This window comes from Narcine bancroftii, chromosome 6 (genome assembly GCF_036971445.1).
Source record: "Narcine bancroftii isolate sNarBan1 chromosome 6, sNarBan1.hap1, whole genome shotgun sequence".
Lineage (NCBI taxonomy): Eukaryota > Metazoa > Chordata > Chondrichthyes > Torpediniformes > Narcinidae > Narcine > Narcine bancroftii.
In genome coordinates, this window is record NC_091474.1 from 180,478,188 (window position 1) to 180,503,625 (window position 25,438).

The following is a 25,438-nucleotide window of genomic DNA, read 5'->3' on the forward strand; positions in this document are numbered from 1 at the left end:
GAGAAGCCCACAGCAGTCCTAAGCAAGCTCTGTGAGAAGCTCGGTTCTTTAGTGCCCATTGTAAAGGTTAAAACCTTATGTTTTTGATTTGTCGTTAATTTTATGACTATCTCTTTAAGAATAAATTGTTTTTGTAGTGTTACCATAGTTACTATGATGTCATATGTTATACTATCTGGGTGCACAGGGAATGCGTTCAGTCTTTGAAGAACCATGGAGGAGGTGTAAGTATCAAAATACTTTTGTTTGAATTTGACTCGTATCATCTCTTCTCATCTTAATCATCTCTTATTATTGTTTTATATCATTATTATTATACAGAATGCTTTATTTAATCAAGTTATGAAAATCTTGATGTGAAGTTATGGAAAATGGTTTATATCAACGAATTAAAGTTACTTACAGCTGAAAATATGAAGTTTGGTTTATTGGATTGATAAGATTATAATTTGGAATATCGAAGCTTGTGTTTCTGTCAAGATGGCATGTTTTGAAATTGGGAAATACGAGAGATTAAAAAGTGTCATCTATACCCATACCGACATTTCAACATGGTCAGGCAAGGTCCCCAGAACTGTCAGGACTGGAAGTACGTTTTTGTACAGAAAGGAGCACACAGAGCACCATATCAACATCCGTATGAGGGACCCTTCGACGTACTAAGATTCAATGGTTTGACGTACATTTTGGACATCAGAGATAAAGAGGAAACTTATGTAATTGACTGCCTCAAACCTGCCCATCTGGATCTGGATGGACCAGTCATGGTCCAGGTGCCTTGGCGGAGAGGAAGGCCACCCAAACAAAATGAAAATACAGTCTTTGAGGGTCCACATCGGGATTGCCAGTTCTTGGGGGCTTATGTGTTGACTCATTTAACAACAAGTGAACCGGCTCCCAAAATGGTGGATGTGCTGTGGAAGATGCAGGAAATTGACCTGCATCCAACACAGATTTTAATCTGGGCTGATGACATCACTGATGTTGTCACTTCCTGTCCATGTGACAGAAGCAGTGATGCATATAAGCCCAGCATGTAAGCCTGGAGGTGTCAGTCTTGCACTAGACTCCACAGAGTGTACATTGACTTCCCCATGTAAACGTCAACTCGACAACGTGTACAACAATTCCACAACATGTACACTGATACCTGAAGTAGCTCAGCATAGAATACCTCGTGACAAGGTAAAAAATGTGTGTTGGCTTTGAAGCCTTCCCATTTCAACTGTCAATCATTCCTCAATCAGGCAGAACAGAGGGTAAAGATCACTCTTATCCAGAGTTACCAATGAGATTCCAGAGGAACTCAGCAGCAGGTCAGGCAGGATCCATGGGTAGAAATGGTCCGTTAATGTTTCAGGTCACAAACCAAAATGCTGACTGATCATTTCTACTGTGGATTCAGCCTGACTGCTTTGATCCTCTAGCTATTCATTGGGTGTTCAAGATTCTAGCATCTGAAGTTGTTTTTTTGTTTCTCTCCTTCAAAGTGCTAGTTTCCCCCACTTCCTGAGCAAATCTCATTTTATTTCCATTGACAAAAAAGACATCGGAAAACTGATAGCTTAATTCAGATATAGTTCATCCAATTAACAATCAAAGACAATAATTATTCCTTATATTGGAGAATGATAACAAGCAGGGTTATCTCACTCAAAGACCATGTGCTGGCTAACCTAGAAGCAACAAAGAAAAAAATCAGAAAATATTGGAAATATGGAAAAGAAACAATTCCGGAAATACTCTGCAGGTCAGGAGTATCTGTGAAGTCAAAAATAGAGTAACATTTCAGGTCAATCACCATAACTGGGAAAAATAGGAGGAGAAAAAACAGGAACATGAAGAGGAAGTGAAGAATGGAGAGAACAAAAGGAGTGTCTTTGATGGAGTTGAGACCAAGGAATAACAGGTGACATTGAATGATGTTGACTATGAGATGGTAATGAAGCTTCTTAACAGGAGTCTTCCTCTTCCCTCTATTCCCTGCAAGTTTTTATTCTCTCCTACCCCCTACTCTATTTACTCCTCATCCAGAGAGATTAGCACCAGTACCTTCTGCTGTCTGACACCCATCTGTGTAAGCCTTCCTCTCTTGGCTTCCACCTCATCATCCACTTTCTCTTTCTCCTCAACTACCCCCTCCCTTTCTCTGCAAGTGTATACATACCAATTCTCTAAAATGTCCTCCTTCTGAAAAGGAATCACCAACTTGGCATGTTAACTCTTTTCCTCCTTCCATAGATGTGATTTGACTCACTATTCTCAGCATTTTCTATTATTTCTTTTGTTGGTTAACCTAATTGGGTCCAGTCATACCCATCTTAGAGATTGCATTCCTTTTGTGACCTCATCCTCTACATCACTGCAAACTGCATTTGACTGAAGGTCACACTCTCTTCAAACATAGCTTGTCCCAATGTTTCCACCTTCAACTGTATGAGCTTTTCACTGATTATGCTGCGAAAGGCCTTGAGAGCTTCTACTATCTTAAAGATAATGAAAAAATGGTCAAAGCTGCTTCTTGCGTAATATGTGTATGCCATTGTTTATTCAAACCAATTTTAGGAAAACATTTTTAGAGAGAAAGTATAAAAATATACAGGGTGCCTTTTTTGGCACGGTTGAACAATTAAAGAGTTGAATTTTCTGAATTCACCCATGATTTTTAAAAATTAAATTAAAGTCTTTGTCCTTTAATTGATCTGCTTGTTTTAGTGTGAGCCAGAAATAGCTCCGTATATGTTAGGAAAAAGTTTTAGCTTTTACTACACTGATGGCTAGATGAGCAATTTTACTGAAATGGAAGGTTGATTCTTTACCCTCCCCATGCACAGTGGTTACATGATGTAACATAAGGTTGGAGAAAATTAGATACAATATTAAAGATATAAATTTTCAATTTTGTAAAGATGTGGAGCTATTTCTTGGAATACTATTATGATTGGAAGAATTAAGAACGCTGAAAACTCGGGAGTTCACCATCCGATGCCTGGAGGTTGCTATCTGATTCCAAACTTCCTTTTGTATAACTAACACTAGCCTTGATTAGAGGGAGGGGGTTGATTAGTTTTAGTTTTATGGGTTTTCTTTTTTCTCTTTTTTTAATTATTTTTACCCAAATAATTTGGTAAATGAGTTTAATGATATATATTAAGAATATGTTAATTGCTTTGTTTTTCATATGAATAGGCAACTGGCTAACACTGTAACATTCTTTCTGATTTTCTTGACATGTATACGAGATGACTAGCTGAATTTTTTATGCAAGCTTATACTTTAAAGCTCAATAAAAATATTTTTAAAGAGTTGAATGTAATTTCTCATTTGCAAATTAAACAGATTCCCTTCAATAAAAATATACTACAATGAGCAATCAGCTCTTTGAATGAATGGCATTGCCTGAGGCAACAGTGGAACATGTTAACAATTTTAATAGGAACTACCTGCAAATCATTTTGAGAAATGTTAAACTCCCATTCTTCATTATCTCCAATTTCAATTGAGATGATTGTCATCAGCCAGGTATCAATATGCAGATGGAATCTGAACTCTTACTCCACATGAGCCAAGTGGATTACATTTTAGTATATGCATTCAAAAATTATGTAAATTGACAATGTAAGAACACCATTTGTATTCATAAAATGCTGGACTAACATATGTCAACTTCCCAAGTCTTTGGCAAATATTATAACATAAATTACAAATTCTCTAATGTTCCATCATTTATTCTTGTCTCAGCAAATTTCCTCTGATACTTCTACTGAGCCCCCAATTTACTCTGTAGTTTACAAGCATGCAGTAAACCGTCAATATTGAGAGGTGCAGTGAAATTATAACAAAGACATTCCAATACAAGTGTGCCAATGTAGACACACCTCTGTATATTTTGAGACGTTCAGAAAAAAAAAGAAAAATGGAATTTTTACCATGGACTAAAAGTAGCAGTATTCATGTTTTTTAAAACCATAAATAAAAGCACCACTTCAGTGACAGAGACCTCCCAGTAGCCAACCATTTCAGTCTGTGTCACACTCCCACACTCACATGTTTGTCCATTGCCTAATGTACATCCCACCAAGACCACCCACAAATTGGAGGAACAACACCTGATTTTCTGTCTGGGCACTCTCCAGCCAGATGGCATTAACAATGGCTTTTCCAGTTTCTGATAACCTGCTCTCTCCTCTTTCCCCTCCCTCCTTCCCTTTCCCTTTCCAGATCTCCTCCCTCCCTTTCCCCTCCACTCACCCAGCCATCCCTCCTCCTCTTGATCGCTGCTGTCCCCTCCCTCCCTTCTCCATCTATCACTTCCTGTCTTTGCCACCATACCTTCTCCCCCCCCCTTACTCTTTTGTTCAGACACCTGCCGACGGTTTTCCATACTTTGATGAAGGGCTCAAGCCCGAAACGTTGGTTATGTATTTTTACCTCTGCTCTATAAAGGACGCTGTTTGACCTGTTGAGTTTCTCCAGCATACAAGCCCAAAACGTTGGTTATGTATTTTTACCTCTGCTCTATAAAGGATGCTGTTTGACCTGTTGAGTTTCTCCAGCATTATGTGTTCTTACTTCAAACACATATAGCATCTGTTTTATGCTTAGGGTTAAAGTTTAAAATCAACATGACAAATGGATTGAACTAATTAAAACTAATTTTAATCCAATTCAATTTCATTCACTTTGAACGGAGAAGAAGCTCGCTCTATTGGCATAGTGCAGCTAAGCTCTAAATGAAAGCCAATGATGTGAAGAACAGCCAGTGGGGGAAAAGGGTAAAGCAGCTCCATCAACCAACTCTTGATATGACATTTTTGGACAGAAGTACAGAAGACCAGTGTAAAACGTAAATGGAGAAAAAAATGCATAAGCTTAAACATATTGGATTTGAGGGTTCTTATGAATAAGACATAGAAACCTGGCTCACAATTACAGCAGGTAATAGGGAAATCTAATGAATCTTGTGCCTTATCTTAGGAGGGCTGGTGTATAAAAGTTGACATGTCTTACAAGGTGAAGAAGGTACCGTTGAGACCAAATTTTTACAGTTTGATGCTCGCCAACTGTGACTCTGCCGCTGTGGTGAAGTGCCTTGAATCCAGCTTCATCACCATTCCTCACTGACAAAAGTTGTAAAGGTCAAATGCCAACAAGGCATCTGGAGCAGGTGCGATCATTGGTGAAATTTTAAAATTTTGCAGTGAGAAATTTTGGTCACAAATTCACAACCTCATCTCTGCTCCTGGGTCGAGGTAAACAGGCTGAAGGACTTCAGAGAAGTGATAAATATGATGAGGTTCAAGAGAGAAGGCACGATGGATTATGGTAACCATAATCACTGCTGTCTTCCACAGGGAAAGTTATTGCCAGGGTCTTCCCCACCACCTCCTCTGAGTAGCTGAAAAGTCGCTTACAAAATCACGGTGAACACCATCTGTTCACTGGCACTATGGACATGAACTTCACTGTACAACTCGAAGAGAAATGCAACGTCCAGCACCAACAGGCAATGTTTTTTTTTCTGATCTCACAGATGTCTGTAACTAATTTAATGGAGAGGAAGTCTGATATAGACTTCTCAAATTTGGAAGTTGACCGAATTTCATCACAACCATCGTTTTACTTCTTGGACCTCACCATGATCCTCACCCACAGGATCACAACAAGCTTAGTCTCAGAGCAGGCCAGTATTAAGGTGATATCACTTTTCTGAATCTTTCTTACTTCCCACTGGAGTCGAGTTGTTTGATCTATTTCACCTGCACTCCAGAACCAAAGCACTCTAACTTCAATAAAGACAGAAGACGTTGGAAATAGACAGTGAATTGCACCTGTGTAAAGAGAAGCTGAGTCAACATTTTGTATTTCCAAAATGGTCCCTTCTTATGCTGGATTTCCAGCACCTGTAGTTTTGTTTTTAACTTATATACTACATTCAGTCATCTATCTGGAGTATTTAAAAGGTGCTTGCATATGTGGAACTTGGAAGCTAATTTTCAAAGTATGGTGGTTGTTAAATTAGCGGCTCATGACATGTTATTACAGTGCTAGAGACCCAGGTTCGAATCTGGTGCTGCTCTAAGGACTTTGTATGTTCCTCCCATGACCTGAATTAATTTTCTCCAGGAGCTTCAGTTTCTTCCCACTGTCCAAAATGTACAGGTTGGACGGTTATTTGGGTATAAATTGGTGGCTCAGGTTTCAAGAGCCAGAAGGGCCTCTACTGTGCTGTATCATTAATATATATATATATTTAAAAAGTGATTGATAATTTGTTCACTGAGAGATACACTTTATACTTAATATACAAAAACAAAAGTTCTCTACCAGCTTGCATTTGACATATAATGCAATAATAGTCCACAATTAGACCCTGGAAAATATGGACATATTCGCAGATCATTTGCCCACCAAATCAACAGAAGTACCATCTCTCATAGAAGTATCATCAATCCTATTTCCCCTCATTTCACTGCAATATATTCTCTCACTCAAGCCCATTAACAACACTCCACATCCCAGATTCTCCCACTAGCTACCTAGGCTAGGAGCAATATTCCGTAGCCAATTAACTTTCCCGTACGGTTTTAGGAGGTTGGTAATGCATGCAGTCACTGAGAGAATATGCAGACATCTCACAGGCAGTTCTAGAGGTGAGGATTGAACCCAGATTGCTGGAGCTGTGAGGCAGCAATTCTATAAGCTGTACCGTTGTGCACTACTCAGAACACTCCTACGGTGGATCCCGAGGCTCCTGGAATGGCCAAATCATTTGTTTCAGAATAGCAAAGAGAATTTCAAGAGACAGTCGAGATAAAGAACATTATTTCCATTCTCATGTTTCAACATGCAGTTTTAACCAATAGGGATTTTACAACGAGTCAAAAATGCCATCTAAAATTACGTGGAAATGAAAAAAAAATACTTGTTGACTACTCTCTCACACCAGGACAGTTACAATCACAAAAAAAGATTCTCAAAATAATGAGTGTAAAACTCTTTCTCTGTTAAAAGTTCAAAGCTAATATTTAATGTTTTACTATTTAGCTGCACTTGCAAACCATGTCTCATTTATCATGGCAAGTGCCTGCTAAAGATCCCTCAAAAGCAATCAATGCTGCTCTAATTTAAGTTGAAAACACTTGTATTGAAATTTACTTTTCTGTGCAAATGACACAGTAGCCTCTTTCACACAGACCAGTAAAGCTGGCTTTTATCTGCTTTTCAAGCTCTGTCGAAAAAAAAATCAAAGGCGTATTGGGTGGTCCAAACTTACCTGTCTTCTATCCTCCAAGGGGGAGTACTCTCAGCAGTGGAGCCTAGTGCTGCCAGACTTATCTAAAACAGTTGACCCATGCCGAAACAGGAAGGGGTGATGACGTCTTTTGCAGATGACATAAGTGTGGGAAATTCAAATTGTAGTGACTTCATCAGTACTAATGAACTTGCTTAATAATTTTGATTATGATGCTCAGAAGCTTTAATGGAGTTCTAAGACTGCACAGAATGTGCAAAGCTATCAAATGCATATATTGTTTCACCACCAATCTGAGTGCACAGCAATGACACCTCCAGTTTTACATAACAGTTCATGCTGGCGATGCTGCGATACATGTCCTGTCTCTTTTGCTTCGGGAAGCTGGCTTGCAGTGCGGAAGGATTCATGGAGCTGGCTTTTATCGGCTCTGTGTGAGCAGGCAAGCCAGCTTCCTTAGATGGGTCATGTCTCTGGGAATACCGCGGCTTTGCAGTATAAAAGGGGCTACAGAGAACTAATTAGCAGCCACCTCACGACCATTCTCCAGTTTTCTCCACGTTAAGTAGAAATAGTTCAGATCACCTTTATGTTTCAAGACAATAGGGAAATGCTTTTTCAAAAGCCTCCTTTAAGCTTTTGCATATCAGACATGATGAAGGTTAAAGCAAACAAATTCAGGCCACAATAAACAAAATTGGCAGCAAACAGAAAGGAGAGGGAAACAAAACACACTGAGTAAGGATTAAGAGTAGGTGATCATAATGTAAAAGGTTCAACAAGGAGATTTCTGCCAGCACTGTAATTATTCTCATTATTTATCAGGAACTGAAATACAATTTAAAAATGTGTTGATGACACCTAACTGGGGAAGGAAGGTGGCAATACAAGAACACTAATAAATCTGCAGAAATAAAGTGTAATTGCTAAATGCATTTCAATATCACAACAGAAAAGGGGAGAAACATTTGAAAGAACATGTTAGGTGACATTTGTATGCAGTTCTGGTTATCCCATTAAGGGAAGGGTGTGATGGCTTTGGAAAGGGTACAGAAGTGACCTACCAGGATGCTGTTCCAACTAATAGGTATGAGGTATGGGAGAACTGATAGAAGTTTACACAGTTATGAAAGGCATAGATAGCTTAGACAATCAGAATCTTTTGCTCAGAGTAAAAGTGTCACAGACTAGAGGACATGGATTTAAAGTGATAGGCCGTAGGGAGGGGGACTGTCAAGTGGATGTGCGGGGCAAGGTTTTGTTCCCACACAGAGAATGGTGTATGCCTTGACTTGCTGACAGTGTTAGTAGTGTAAGAACGTACAGCTGTAGCTTTCAAGAGGTTGCTGAATAAACCAATGGTTATACAGGAAATTGAGGGATATTTTTCATGTGCAAGCAGCCGTGATCTAGTTTAATTTGCACATCATATTTGGCATGGATTTCAAAGGATGAAGTGCCTATTTCTATGTTGCAGTGGTGAACAGTAAAATTGAGGAAACCTCACATGCCTTGCAATTGCATGAAGAGTTAAGTGGAGGGCTGATAAAGGATCAAAAAGATAACCCATTGTAGAATAAAGGAGATTTTAGTAGTGGTTGCCTTTGCAAAAGCAAGAATGATGACAATTCTGAAACGATGGGTGAAGTGTATTAAATATTGAGTACAATAAAGAGATCAGATGGGAACCTTTGAAGGATTTGGCATTTTTCTAGTGGAGGGGAAATTGATAAGTACAGATTCAGATTGCTAAAGAATCAGAATTTGGAAAGAGCTGTGAAGTTGGCCAGCACCATCACAGGCTTCAGTCTCCAATCTCCACTCCATTGAGGACATCTATAAGAGGTGGTGTCGTCAGAAAGAAGCCTCTATCCTCAAGTTCTCTCACTACCCAGGCTATGCCCTCTTCACACTGCTAACATTGGAAAGGAGGTACAGGAGCTTGAGGATGAATACCCATTAGCACAAGGACAGCTTCTTCCCTCCGCCATCAGATTTCAAAATGGACAATGAACGACAGACACCGCATCATTTTCTCTTACTTATTGTACAAATTCATTTGTTTTTAAATGCAAGTTTACAGCAATATTTACACTGTTACACTTCTGCAAAACAACAAGTTTAATGACAATATATTCTGATTCTAACAGAGGACTTTGAGACTGTATTGACCATTGGTTAATATTAGTGGTAAAACAAACATACATGATGTTTCCCTTAATTTGCAGAAGCAGAGAATGTAAGGGTGGTGAGGTTATATCAGAACTGTATATAACGCTAAATGTTCCACAGGTTAAATGCTGCCTACAATTCTGATGTGATCACTTGAGAGAGGATGCAGAGGCAGAGATGTGACAAGAAAAATTCAGTGATGAGAAAAGTTTGCACAGGCTGGGTTTGTTTTCTTTGGAATAGAAGAGACTGAGGGGAGATTTAATTGAGGTGTATAAAATGATCCAAAGTCCGGATAGAGTGAATAGCAGAGGAGTCAAAAACCAGGGCATGGATTAATTCACAATGTGGAATGTAGGGGCCTGAAACACATTGGCTGAAATGGTGGAAGAGAAAGTAATCCTCATCTCTTTAAACAGTTGCACCTGAAGAATTATGGGCCTCTTAGTTTAGGGCCTGAAAGTGGGATGAGGCTGATAAAATCTTTTCAGGTAGGCTGAATTCGGTTCTGCACACATTTTCTATATTTCCAAAGGCAATAAAAAGGGGGCTTCACACAGCTGAGTAACAGATTAAATTGACAGATGTACCAAAGGGATATCCAGCGAAACAGATGGAGTGATAACTAAAAGTAGTGAGAAAATTATTAAGGTAATAATTAACAAAGCCACAGTCAGTTGAGGGATATTGAATTGAAAAGCATAATTGAAATAGTAAATTAATAGTGAAGTTTAGTCTAACTTTCAGAATCTACATTTTGAACAACCTTTGAAAAGAATAAAAATGGCTTTGAAAAGGAACAAAGAAGTTCAAGAGGATAATCTGCAAGGTTACCCTTATCATCTTTAGCTGCACAGATGGAAGCTCAACTTTGTATTAATGCTACTGTCCTGATCTTCAAAAGGTAATGTAAGTTTTTTCAGAAGGTAAACAAGAGAAAGAACATAATTCTAATGATAAGACCTAACTGAGAGGAAAGGGTCAGAGACCAGTGATAAAATATGCTTCTACTTTATCTTTATGATGGGTCTAAGCCAGAGTAAGGTCAGATACCTGTGTATTAGACTTCCAGAGCGCGCCTGCTTACTTACTATGGTGCAGACATGAAATTCTGGAACTTGCTGCTCTTCACTCTGCAGTTGACACATTGGTTCTCTACCAAACTGGCTGACTGTGTGTTCAATCCCAATGCCTGGATGGGGTTAGATCATGTGAAGCATGAGCAACAAGGTGTTGTGGTCAGGCCAGAAGGGTCACTTTGTAGAGTTGTTCTGCTCTCAAGAGCAAGTCTGAACTTTTTATACCCTGCCAGTTTAATTCTCCATGGCTGACCTCTGTGTTTTCAACCACATAAATGCTCCAACAATTCCCAATGAAAGCTCAAGGAACAGCAGCTAAGCTTCCATCTGAGCACAAGACAACTTTCATGAATTGTGTGTATCCACCTGTCTGATTCAACTTTTTTTCTTTTAAAATCTGTATTTAACTGCAGCTTTTAAAAGTAAATGTGGCCTGCATTCCATTCTCCCTTTTGCTTTGCTCCATCTCTCTCACTTTCTCTCCATCTTTCAGCTACTCCCATTGTGATAGAGATCCCACAGGCAGTGAGATTGCTGAATGAACTGCTCATACTAACCCTCTGAGACTACAGTATTTATCAAACAATATTCATTTATTTTTATATCTGTATACCTGTACTGCACGTTTATCATTCTTCTGTTTTAAGTCTGGTTGTGTGTTTGCATGTTTTTACACAGAGGTCTGGAGAACACTGTTTCATCAGGTTGTACTTGTACAATTGGACAATAATAAACTTGAACTTGAACTCTCCATTTGCACTGCCCAGTTTGAGACCATTTCCAATAGTTTGTGGTTTAATTTGAATTTCCAACATCTGCATTTAAAAAAAAAATCCTGTATAACATGAAAATCAAGGCTTTTTTTAAAAAAAAGCTTTCAATTACTTATAGACCTTCCTACTACATTTGTCCTCTTCATTAGGTTAGTCCTCATTTCTCTCTCCTTCATTGTGTTTACATTGTCCTGCAAATCACACGTCTCTCATGAAAGGCATATGCAATGTGGTTTACATCATTAAATTAGAGTTCATCACAATACACTATTGGTTGCGATGAAAGGAGCAGATTTCGGTACGACAATTTATTTTTAATTTTTTTAATTTTAATTTTTTTAAATTTTCGGTATAATCCCATTAACTATTTTCAGCATATGTCCCTTCAATGTACAATGTTATTTTTCACTATAACAAATAGCTCGCTATTCTCTCAAAATAACAGTACAATATCAGATGATTATTTATTGACTGCAGCTCGGCATTGAACATAATAGTCCCAAGCAAACAAATCCCTAAGTGGCATGACCTTGGCTCAGCACCCCTCTCTGTAATCGGCTCCACAATATTCTATCCTGTAGGATACAATCAATATTGGCTGATGACAGGGCCTTTTCCACAAGGCTGCATACTCATTCCTCAACTATACTCCCTATCTGCCCACAATCGGCAAACATAGCTACAATTCTATCTATAAGCAGAATATCCCACAATGACAAGGCAAAGTACACAAGAGAGATAGAGGGACTTGTGACTTGGTACCAGTAAAACAACTTTCCCAAAATGTCAGCAAGCCTAAAGAGCTGGCTCTTCGAAGCTCATTCCTCAGTAAGCATCACTGTTGTTGAGGTAGTGATCAGAGAGCTTTAAGCTCCTGGAATAAAACATCTCCAGTGACTTGTCCTAGTCAGTGGCCAAAAATGTGTACCAGCACTTCTACTTTCTCAGAAGCCTAAGGAAATTTGGTACATCACCTGCATTCCTTAACAACTTCCACAGGTGCGCCATTGAAACCATTCTATTAGGGTTGTGAATGTTGCTCAGGCCATCACACATACTCCATCCCCTCACCTTCATCTATAACTTACACAACCTTGGAAAAGCAGCTGACATATTAAAAGGCTTATCCAACCCTGGTCACACCCTCATCACCCTCTTCCCATGAGTATGAGATTACGCAACACCAGATTCAAGAACAACTTCTTTTCCACTATTGTCAGACACTTGAAGGAAGCCAAATTAGTAAAATTGTATTTTCTTTGTTGCTTACCAACTGATCTCACTCTGTAATGCTTCATTTTAAAAAAAACTTTTCAACTGTGTATGAGATATCTAAAAGTCTGTTTTCAAAACAACCTGTACCACTCATCTTGGTACATCTGACAATAAAACTGAACTTGAACTGAAATGCCCCAGTGCATTTTTCTCAGCATTTTTGATTTACAAAATTTTGCTTAAGAAAACATTTCCAAGAACGTATCCCCTTTCATAAATCGAGAAATGTATATTTAAAGCTCCTCTGTCCTGATGCATCTATGTTTCACAGACTTCTTTTCACGGTTTCATTTGTCTCATAAGACAACTTAAAGCTACAAATCTACAAGGATAGTCATCTCATTACCAAGGTACAATTTTCAAGGATGTTTTTAACAAGAGAAATCTCATTATGTATAACTTTGCAATATTTAATTTTCAAGGATGAGAACTTACAACACTGGCAGCACAATTGTGGAATTAAAGTAATGAAATTTAACTGGAACATCTGCCTGTGGGAGCAATGGAATGTTTTATAAAGGCTGGCTTGATTACCACATGCAAACTTCACAAAGTACTGAAGCAGCAGTTGGCACATGAGCCAGTCAGGGAGCTAGGGAAAGGAACTAAATGTTTCACTTGCTCTGTGCATTTTGACATTTGGATGATTGCTTATTCTTCTAAATATTACAGTTTTCCTGAAAGTGAAAAGAACACGTAAGGTTTTAGGACCATTCATCATCGGATGACTTCTTACTTCAAATTTTCTGTGAAAGGAACACATGTTACTTACTGGAGGGGTGGGGAGTAATTTAACTGCAAAATTCAGATTACATTAGATGGATGAAAAGCAAATATGTACACATATGATATCTTGTATGCCAAACAGCCTGGGAAGTACATATTTGGTTAGTAGTATTAACTGTTTCGGGAGTATTAGACATTAATTGTACTCTCTTCTCAAAGTCCACTGAGGACAATGAAACTTAATATCTGGAGGCAATTATAATTTCCTTTTTTTTGGCCATTACATAGTTTTTTTTTAACAAATATTCTAAGGAACCCAGTAGATTTAACAGGAGCATAGGAGCAGGGATCCTTGTCAGTTTAAAGAATCATGGGAAATCAGACCCAGGAGCTAGATGCTAAATTCTCAGGATTTCTGAATTATCGGACAGCAGATTATCAAAGTTTCACAGTGGCTTTCTTTGTTTTGCCAAATACGTTGCAAGGACAACACCTTTGTGAAAGGAATTCCTCATTTCAAAACCCCATTAAGATCTGTATTCTCACACTTTGTTTCACAGTGCTAAGAGCTGGAGCAATGCAATTTGCGACTTGTGTACACTGGGGAATGAAAGACAATATTACACTTAAATAATTTTCCTATATCCTGTCTACTCAGGTTCTAATGGGGGAATTTAGTTATGCATTTTTTTCAGTGCACAATATTCCCATACTGTGTAATGAAGAGAAATTCGTCTTTGTGGAGACCAGGAGACCCATTTAGGTGTTTTGTTTATAAATATATTATTAAATATTTCAGATTATGCCTTTCAATAAATAGCCTCCACACAGTGTGAAATGAGGTTCATTCTATCTTCAAGAACATTCAGATAACCAAAAAAAGGCAGCACTGCCGGAGCTGCTGTAACAGCAGCACTACAGCTGGTGCGGACCTGCACAGAGTGGAGAGCGAAGACTTAGCGCACCCTTGCGGGGTACAACCGCCCAGTCTGACAGCTGTCAATTCTGTATAGGCTTTAAATGGCCTGTTAAAGGAGTCAACAGTGGTTTATTTTAAAATCCAGTGGTTGCAGTGTCTGGGTGCCTATGATCAACAGCAGTCACAAGGGGTTGCAGGAAGGGGAGGATTGGCGCAGGGGACCAGTAAATGGGGAGGACTCCCCCCCCACCAGTTTGAGGAGGATACTCAGAGGAGGCTATCCTCTGAGACGTTAACGTTGGTGGTAGACCAGAGGCCGAAGAAGATACACGGGGTGGACTACTGGTGACTCTAGGCGAATAACCTATGTAGGCTGCGGGCAAATGCAGTCAAGGGACTCACAATGGGCTGTGGACTGTTGGAGACTGGCTCAAGACTGGTTGAAAAGGTACCAGGTATTGGACCTGGGATGTGAAAGGGTGATGGTGGCTTCCTGATCATGTCAGAGTTGTGCATCTGGAGCTCGGGCTTGGACTGAATGCTGTGTGGCTGGTGAGGCTGTGGGAGCATGTGAGGTGAAGCTATGAACATTCAATAACTCTGGGGGACTCTCTTTTGCTTCTCTTTCTCTGGCTGTAAAGACCACTGGGCAATTTTTGCTGATAGCGAATCTTTTCCTGGCTTACAGTAGACTAAAGGAGCTCTGTATCCAATCATGGTTTCTGGTTAGCCCTGGTTGTGAAGAATGATTTTGGTGACATCCTCATTGCCCTTGTTGATGTAGCCAGTCACTGAGCTCATCTACTGCTCTATGTTTACATTACTCATCTACGTTAACATGGCTGTTGTGGGTGGCTACCTCCCTGAAACAGCTCCAGTTCATGGTCTCAAAGCAATCTTGCAGTGCTGATATGGGCCCCCTTTCCCTACCACCCAGCCACGTCCTGATCTCCCTGCGAACTGACTTAGTTTACTTTGCAACCGTCCATTTGTCGGGGTTAGAAGGACCAATATGTGATTGGAATAACCAAGGTGGGGGCGAGGTGCAGTTAAGTGCAGTCTTATACACAGCAGGAACATTGGTGTACACCTAATGCCAGGATGTTCTCTCCTCTGGTGGTGAAGTTTACATGCAGTTGAAAATATGCCAAGACCATTTTCAGGTTGACGTGACTGAAGTTGCCAGCAACAATCATGGCACCATCAGGGCGGGAAGTCTGGGCTTCGCAGCTGGTGCCATAAAGCTCCTTCATAACTTCACCCTCATTAGTCGAAGGAAGAATGTAGACTGCAGCAATCAGCATGGCCAAGATTTCCCTGGGCACATGGAGGGTCTGTATTTCATACAGACTTTAGTAAGGCCTTTGACAAGGTTGCATGTGTGAGGTTCAGGAAGGTTCAGCCAGTTGGTATTTCTGATGAGGTAGTGAATGGGATTCGATATTGGCTGGATGGGAGAAGCCAGAGAGTAGTGGTGGATGGTTGCTTTTCAGACTGGAGACCTGTGATGTGTGCTGAGGCTCAGGGATTGGTGCTGGGACCATTGATGTTTGTCATCTATATCAGTGATCTGGGTGTTAATGTGGTAAATTGGATTACCAAGTTTGCAGATGGCACTAAGATTGGAGTTGTTGTGGACAGTGAAGAAGGTTTTCAAAGCTTGCAGAGAGATCTGGACCAGATGGCAAAATATGCTGAAAAATGGCAGATGGACTTTAATGCAGACAAGCATGAGGTGTGGCAATTTGGAAGGACAAACAAGAAAGGACATACGTGGTAAATGGTAAGGCACTGAGGCGTGTCGCAGAACAGAGGGATGTGAGAATACAGATGTATAATTCCCTGAAAGTGGCATCACAGATAGGTTTTAAAAGAGAGCTTTTGGCATTTTGTTCTTCATAAATCAAAGTATTGAGTATAGGAGTTGCGATGTTATGGAAATGTTGTATAAGACATTGGTGAGGCCAAATTTGGAGTATTGTGTGCAGTTTTGATCTCCTAACTGCAGGAAAGGCATCAATAATATTGAAAAAGTATAGAGAAGATTTATTAGAATGTTGCCGAGACTTCAGGGATTGAGTTACAGGGAAAGATTAAACAGGTTAGGACTTATTCCCTGGAGCATAGAAGAATGAGGAGAGATTTGATAGAGGTATTTAAAATTATGAGTGGAAAGACAATAAATGTAGGTAGGCTTTTTACATTGAGGGTAGGTGAGATACAAACCAGAAGACATGGGTTAAGGGGGAACTTCTTCACACAGAAAGTGGTAGGAGTATGGAACAAGCTGCCAGCTGAAGTGGTGAATGCAGTCTCAGTTTTAACATTTGGATGGGTACATAGATGGGAGAGGTATGGAGGGTTATGGAATGGGTGCAGATCAGTTGGACTAGGCACAGACAAGAAGGGTGAAAGGAGCCATTTTCTGTGCTGTAATATTCTATGTTTCTGTATTGGTACGAGCCCAGAGAACCCCAAAACCCAGCAGCAATAGAAATTCACCCAGACAAACGGTTATTTAAACAAAAGTTGCTTTTAATTATCTTTAAACATGAAACCAGAATCACATTTTAACTTATCACTATTGACTTAACTAATCTAACTTAACCCCCTTCTAATTCTAAGCGCACGTGTATGTAATGTGTGTGTACGTTCAGAAAGGTTCTTTGATTCACAGTCCAATCTCACTTCTCATTCCTTCAAGTTCACTGGTTGCAGGCAATTCTTATACTGTGCACAGAATTTAACAGATATAAAGTTCACCAGGCTTTGGTGCTTGAAAGGTATATGGTTACCGCTCATGAAGGTTCTTGTCAGTTTTCAGAGAGAGATTTGTTGTTCCAGGACATCCACAACTGATTTACTTACATCAGCCACTCCACTGTCTTGCTGACAAAACTTGCCCCTTCAGGGTTCTCCAGATGATAACCTCTTTTTTTTCAGGTCACCACAGAGTGCCTTTTTGTTTTTGTTATTCCAAGTGAAACATTAGACAGCCAGTCCTCTCCTCTTGCATGAACCACAAGGGCTTTGACCAGGCTGAACTAAGCACTCACAACCCATCTTCCAAATGGGATTTTCCACAAGCTTGCCAGCTTGTCCTGTTCCAGTCCCAGCTGCAAGTTGCTGACTGTAACGGTGTAGAAGTGATCTCTGTCTCTCTCTGAGAGAAAGCCTGTTTTACTCTCTCTCTGCTTGCAAAACCACATGACCCTCTTAGAACAGCAAGGTCCCTTCCAAATAGAATGCGGCTCCGACAAGCTCTTTCATCTGTTGCCTTTTTGTAAACAACAATCCATTAGTGAAGTCTACTGGGCACTCTCCAAAGCTTCTGCAAAGACTGCTGGCCCTGACATGTCTTGCATGGGGCAGGTCTCCAATATTTTAAATAAGATCTGTTTTAAAGTGTTTGTATGCAACCTACACTAAAATCTGCCCTAATTTATCTCCCCAAAACATATCTATATTCTCTCACAGTATATAATAGTTAGTAAATTACTATTTTTCTTCAATTTCAAACAAGCTTGCCAAACTTCTCTCCCATTGCAACATTACATGAATAAGCTTAACTATTCCTGACTCCTGTTCTGCATCTTGCTAATTGGATCAGAATAGTGAATGTCGTTATTTGGTACTTTTAAGTAAACACACTCAAAAAAAGTAAATGTTAGAAGAACAAAATGAGATAATATTCTTCAACTGAGTCCCATTTTTATACTCAATAATTCAATCAAATCAGACGACCCAGACTTCTATACTTTTCACTGTTGTGTTACTATTTAGATATTTTCTATTGCTCTCAATGCAGACGATCAAGTACAATGCCCTTTAGTGCTTTGAAAATCCTGATTAATGGATGCCAATTAATGCTAACATTAGATCAGATGTTCAGGACAATTTTATGTAATGAGTAAAAATATAACTTCAAAAGCATACATTTGTAATTTTTTTAATTTCTGAAGGTCTATGTTTGGAAATGCTCATACAGTGGGACTTCTATTCAGGTAAAGATTGCTTTCCAGCATAATGATATTTACAGATTCGTGGGTTTCTGGTCAAGTTCAAAGCTCAATTTCATATTCATCTGACAGTCAAAATCAACAAATGGCCATCAAAGTGACCATCATAATCATATCAAATTGCCTCAGGGTCATCTATGATGCATTTGGAGTGATAGTATTCCATGTAGTGGTTGCATGAAAGCTCCAAGGTAGAAAGGAAGAACTTTGTTCATCTTTCTAGCATATTCCCAGAGTGAAGTTTCTTAAATCACTATACTGAGAGCCAGGTGAAATTGGAGCCTCTTAAATTACTGAACATGGACAGTGAATAAGGGGTCACACATCGGATGGTGGAACTCTTTAAGAAGCCAATGGTGCCCAATATTTCTTCAATATTTAAACAAGAGGATGCACTACTTTAGTTATTCTCCCAATCTTATTTGATTGGGTGTACGGAATAAAATGTTGTGTATATTTCTTGCGTTGTAGGTTTTTGTGAGGACAGGTGCTGAGAGCAATTCTCCATGCTCCCAAAAAGTAAATCAGGAGAAGGCAGCTTCAGTAACCAGATTTTGAACAGCAGTTACTATTGCATTTGCATTGCACTTTAATTGTCAAACTGAACCCCAGTTCATCCTACAATTTAATGTGTTTGTTCCACAGATCTGTTGTTATTACCATTAAAAACATTGGAGAACTGTGGCCAGAAGTAACTCCAATTACTGGAGACCAGTGGGGATGTACCACTGACAGGCTGGCAAAGGATGTCAGCTGTGGATTTATGACTTTCATTTACACAGTTGCCAGACAAGGTTAGTCTCTACATTTTTGAGTTGCACAGAATAAAGCTATAGATTCTGCTTCTATTTATCTTGAGACCAAATTAAAAGAATTGAGTTTTTCTTTGGAGTGTGAATGATATAGTGGTTGAACTATCAAGGTATTATTGTCAATGAAATAAAATTATGGATCTTACAAAAAATTCCATTTGTTAATTTCTAGTTGTATGCTTATGCCAAAAATGCACAAAAATATTTCTGAATGAAACTAAATTGCCCTGATGTGCTCTTTAAAATATACTGAAAGAGGAAGCTTAACATGGGAAATGATAAACCAATAAAATTTCTCCCCACAATTCCCATGCTGAAGGTTTAAGACTTGTATCCCTCTCAACATTTCCTACCCATGCACCTATTTTTTTTAAAAATGCTGTAATTGTATCCACTTCTACGACTTCCTCAGGCAACTTGTTTCATATATCCACTACCTTCTGTGCAGAAAAACTTGCATCTCAGGTCCTTTTTAAATATTCCTTTCTCATCTTAAAACTAAGTCCCCCCAGTTTTAAACTTCCAAACCCGGGGAAAAAGACAGTGATAATCTATCCAGTCAATGCCCCTCTTATGATTTTATGAAGTTCAATTAGGTAAACTTTCAGCCTCTTTACTCCAGGAAAACAGCCCCAAGCCCTCCAGACCCAGTAACATCTCTGTTTTCTCTGCACTCTCTCCAGCTTAATCATATTTCCCCCCCATATTTGGTGACAAGAACTGCTCACAATATTCCAGGTGCAGACTCACCAACATCTTGTACAATTAATACATCATGTTCAAACACATTCTTCAATAACTTGTCTATCTCTGTTGCTAGGAAACCCTACAATGGCCTATCTGTTGACAACATTCCTTAGAGCCCTGTTATTCACTGTTTATGTCCTGTCCTCATTTATCTGATACCCAACTCACTCTAACAAAGCCAAGTTTTGTTTCTAACAAGTTTTTGCACATTGATTTTAATGGTAACCAGCTCAGTTCATTCCCAGCAGACCTTTTATTTAGTAATGTTACAAGCTCCAACTGATTATTTAAAGATTCAAACACACCCCACATCGAGCCCATCCTGCAAAACTGTATGTTTCTCCAGGTTCCCCTGGTGGCCAATATGCCAGAAGTAATCTTGTGCATCCAGACTACTGAGAGAAGCATCCTGTAAGCAATGTCTATCCAGGCATCATTCACAACATCCAGTCGTCTTTGAAGATCTCAGGGCAAACTCACATATGTATAAGTCAAAGCTAGTGTCATCCCTGATGATTTTTTTTTGCATACTGTCTCTTTTAATAGATGCAACATAGGCTATTTTGTTGCTTATTGTTGTACTGAAGAAGTCTTAGCTCTTGCGCAAAATTGAATAGCTTCGAATTTTCACCAGTCCCAATGGCAGAATTGCACAGGTTCCAGAAACGTGCATTCATGGAAAGCACTCATAACCTAAATCCCTTTGTTCTCTGTTCACAAGGAAGCTTACTCTTGCACATTACTCTTCAGAAGACTGTGTTGATTTCTCAGTCTTTCTGGAAGACTGTCTACTTGCTTCCACCATTGGAACACAATCATCCCTTGCTAACACTCTCCAGTAACTGAAAGAGTGGTGATTATATTATAAATTCTTCTTATTATTACTGTTATCTGATGCTTTAAGGGCTACTTATGAGGTCAGAGCTATGATGAAAGGTGCTACCAATACAAGAAATATATCCTCTCATGACTTCTTCCTGAAACAGCATATCACAAGGGACCCTGTTTTTATTACTTTTGAGGTACTGCTACAATTTTTTAAATTATGTTTCTGAAAAAGTGATATGGATATTGCTACAATTACTTTATTGCCAGAAGAATGATGCAGGATAATTTCTACATTAATGTTTTAAATAAAATCATGATCAGTATAAATAATGTAATTAGAGTAATTGTTTCAGTTAGTGTAGAGGTCAAGAGCCAAGGGACATAGGTTTGAGAAAACAAACAAAAGATATGAAGGGACGAAGAGGCAAAGCTTAACATAAGGTGTAATTACTGGTGTGATATAAAACTATTTCCCATCGGATGGAGGAACTAGATTCAATCGCAGCTTTTAAATTAAAATTGGAGACGCGTCGAGTGCAAAATAGATTACACAAGATTTTAACAAGCTGATCAGGACTTGGTGAGCTGAAAGGCTCCTTCCATGTTGAAACAATTCTATGATGAAATAGCTTCACTTCTCGTTTATCCAGTAAGGTTTTCATGTTACGCTGGCTGTGCTTTTTCATTTAATTTAGACATCCAGTACAGAAACAGGTTTTTTTATGACTTCATGCCCAAGCTGCCCAAATATCCCAATTAACCTACAACCCCTTAACCTGTCGCCCAGTAGTAGGAGATGGTATGTGTTCTGCTTGGAGGTCAGTGTCAAATAAAATTCCGCAGGGATCTGTTTTGGGACCCTACGCTTTGTGATTTTCATAAAGAACCTGGACTAAGAAGTAGAGGGATAGGTCAGTAAGTTTGCAGATGACATGAAGGTGTTATAATTACAACAGGATGTAAACAGGATACAGAGATGGGCAGAAAAATGGCAGATGGAGTTCAATCCAGATAGGGGTGAAGTGATGCATGTTAGAAGGTCAAACTTGAAGGCAGAGTACAATTGCAGGATTTTTAACAGTGTGGAAGAACAGAGGAAGCCTGGGGTCCAAATCCATAGGTCTCTCAAGATTGCTGCACTTGTTGATAGGATAGTTAAGAAAGCTTATGGTATGCTGGCCTTCATTAATCAGGAGATTGAGTTCAAGACTCATGAAGTACTGTTGCAGCTCTATAAAACTCTGGTTTGACTACACTTGGAATATTGTGTTCAGTTCTGGTCATCTCATTAAAGGAAGGATGTGGCAAATATGGAGAGGGTGCAGAGAAGATTTACCAGGATGATGCCTGGATTGGAGAATGTGCTTTATGAGGCAATTTTAACAGAGCCTGGGTTTTTTTTTTGGAGCGAAGGTGGTTTAGAGGTGACTTATTAGAGGTCTACAGAGAGCAGAACTCTTAGTGTAGTGATTAGCCCACTATTACAGCACTAGCAAGTTGGGTTCAAATCCGGCACTGTCTGTAAGGAGTTTGCACATTTTCCCATGTCTGCATGGGGTTTAATTTCCCCTGGGTACTCTTGTTTCCTTCCACCTCCAAAAAAAATCACAGTGTTGTAGGTCATTTGGGTGAAATTGGGAGGAACGGGTTTAAATGGCTTGAATTGGTTTCCACTGTGGTGTAAATAAATTTAAAATTACATTTCAAAGATTGTGAGAGGCAAAGATAGGGTAGACCACAAGCCTGGGGTGAGAGTAGCAAACACCAGAGGACATTTGTACAAGATGAGGGGAGGAAAGTTTAGCAGAGATGGCAGAGGTAAGTTTTTGACAAAGAGAGGTAGTGGGGGCTTTGAATGTATTGCCAGAGGTCATGGTGGAGGCTGGTACAATTGGGATTTTATAATAACTCTTAGACAGGCACATGGATGCAAGAAGAAGAGAGGGTTATGGGTGTGAGGTAGGGAAGGATTACTTTGTGAGTAGGTTTCTAACAGTCAGCACAACATCATGGGCCAAAGGGTCTGTACAGTGTTGTAATGTTCTATGTAACCCCTTATGTTTTGAAGGTTGAGAGAAAACCAGAGCACCCGGAGGAAATCCATCAGAAATGGGGAGAATGTCCAAACTCCTCACAGATAGCATTATTTAATATGGTAATTAGTTTAAAAGTATAAGATTCCTGAAACAAAGATTATTTGGATTTTGCTTCAAATTTCTTATCTCATATCTGCAATATAACTGTACATGAACTAATGCATTATTTCACCAGTAATAGGTCATTTAAATAAAAAAAAAGAACAGAAAATGGGATGATCAATGGGTTGTATAAAAGGGGGCGATGTGTCAGGATGGAGATTGAAAACTTGCCTGAATAATGTATAAACAACCACCTCTCACTCAATGTCACCAAGACTAAGGAACAGATTGTGGACTTTAGGAAGATAAAATCAGAGGTACATGAACCAGTAATCTTGGGGGATTATTGGTAGAGGAAGATCTATCCTGGAGCCATTATATTGATGCCATTGTGATGAGAGCAAAACAGTGCCTCTACTTCCTCCAGATTCTGCAGAGGTTTGGTATGTCATCGGAAACCTTGGCAAATTTCTAGAAATGTGTGGTGGAACGTGTGCTGACTTGATGCATCACAGTGTGATATCTGGGTACCAATACCCCTAAGTGAAAAATCCTACCAACGGTAGTGGACTCAGCCCTGTAATTACAGAAAAAAAACTCTCCTCACCATCGAGAATATTTTCATGGAACATTGGTGTTGGAGAGCAACCACAATTATCATAGGTCTTCACCACCCATCAGGAAGGAGATACAGATGCCACTAGTCTCATGCCACGTTCGGGGATGGGTGCTATCCCTTAACTATCAATGTCTCGAATAATAGATTCAGACTCATTCAGACTCAATAAAAGTCTCATTTTTCTCTTATTATTAGTACTGTATATTTATACCTACATCTACATTTACATTGTCATTTTGTTTACAGTTCTTTTTTTCTTTTAGTTCAGCTTACAGTTATCAGTATAGAGATTACTCAAACTTGGCCCACCAAAAAGGAATCTCAGGGTTGTATGTGATTTCATGTATGTACTCAGACAATAAATTTGAACATTTAATGTGCAGGCAAATCAATAAACTGTGTTCTGAGTGACAGTAGGTCTCTAAAAGTAAAAAGATAAAGGACCCATTATTGTCACGTAATACTACATTTAGAATGTGACATACATGAAATTCTTTAACTTTTGTCTACCGTAAGGCAGACAGAGAGTCACCACCTTGTCCAGCGCCCCTCACAGAAACCTACAGCACCTGGTGTTCCTAGGTGGTCTCCCCTCCCATCCAAATACTGACTAGGCCTGAGCCTGCTTATCTTCTGAGATCAGACAATCTCAGGCATAGTCAGGCTATTAGGTCCTGTCTAAGGAAGATCTGATCCATTTGCCATTGATAAGTAGCTATTCCATTAACAAAGCTCTTCATTGTCTCAACTACTTCTTTAAGCAACATCCTAAACTCCCTTGTCCCTTAGATGACAATTTCTATTTTGCCAACCATATCTGAAGTCTTCCAGATAACATTCAGGTCATCATTCTCCCAATACATTCTGAGGATTCGGGAATATAACAACACGAGAGAGATAAGCATTATTGAAATAGTAAGATTAGAAATAATGAGTCATCATGTTTTTGCTTCCACCTTGAAAGTCACATTTCTTCAATACATAATAAACCTATTAGCTGTAATGGAGATGAAGAGCCATCTCTGCAAAATTGGATTTGGTCTATATTGTATAATATTGATTATTCATTTTGAAAGAAATTTGATGTGGCAAAATGGAAAATAAACTATTTGTATGGATTAAGGGTAAAGGTGAACGAAAGCTGTTCTTGTACTAAAATTTTTCGATATGGGAACTCGGCAAAATCAGAATATTTCACAACAAGTTACCTCTGGCAATATTCTAGAATGAATAAAGAAATACCCAAACCACTTAGCGGATATGATAGTATCTTTGGAAAGAGAAACTATTAAAATTTAAGGTCCCAAACCCTTCACAGACACATCTGTACATGGATTTGGGAGTAGTCATGGGTACCCACATGGGTCCTAGCTACACCTGCCTGTTTGTGGGCTTTGTGGAGCATGCCAGGCTGCAAACCAACACAGGTAAGACCCCTCAACTCTTCTTCCGCTATATTGATGAGTACATCAGGGCTGCCTCATGTACCCACGATGAGCTTGTCAAATTCATCCACTTCGTGGCCAACTTCCACCCTGATCTCAACTCACCTGGTCCATCTCAAGATCAAGATTCAATTTATTATTATAGTAATAAAACGGTGTCATATTACATGAAATTTCTCTTTGCCTGCTGCAAGGCAGACAGATTTGCCACTGGCAGGAATTGCCTAAGCATCTCTTACAGTCTGAATTATAGTCAGACTTACAGTCCGAGAGAGAGAAGCAAAAAAGAGTCCTCCAGGGTCATCGAGTGTCCGTAGATTCACCTCCAGCATCTATGCAGCCATACAGAGCCCAGTCCAAACCATTGGCAACCCGAGCTCCAGATTCAAACTTCTGACACAGTCAGGAATCCTCCAGCGCACTCGCCACCTCCTCACATCCCGGTTCTGATACCTGGTACCCTTCCAGCCGGTTCAAGTCTGCAGCCAAGTGCGAGTCTCCTGACAGCAGTCTCCAGCAGCCCACAGCTTCCGTAGGTTCCTCAGCTTGAGTTGCCAGCAGCCTGCTGCATGCACTGGTCCTCAGCTGCAGAGCCCCCTCATTGGTCCGCTTTTCGCTCTCAGATGGAACG

The 25,438-nt window shown here is 39.5% G+C and overlaps 1 protein-coding gene and 1 long non-coding RNA gene across 5 annotated transcripts in view; one reads left to right on the forward strand and one right to left on the reverse strand.

Moving 5' to 3' along the window:
• The window catches only part of man1a1 (mannosidase, alpha, class 1A, member 1), a 541,635-nt gene that overhangs the window by 153,732 nt on the left and 362,465 nt on the right, over window positions 1–25,438 (reverse strand). The window lies entirely within an intron of this gene.
• LOC138736810 (uncharacterized) lies at window positions 1,073–23,518 on the forward strand. Its single transcript, XR_011340599.1, has 3 exons — window positions 1,073–1,185; window positions 18,864–19,012; window positions 22,674–23,518. It is a non-coding gene; the product is annotated as an uncharacterized lncRNA (long non-coding RNA).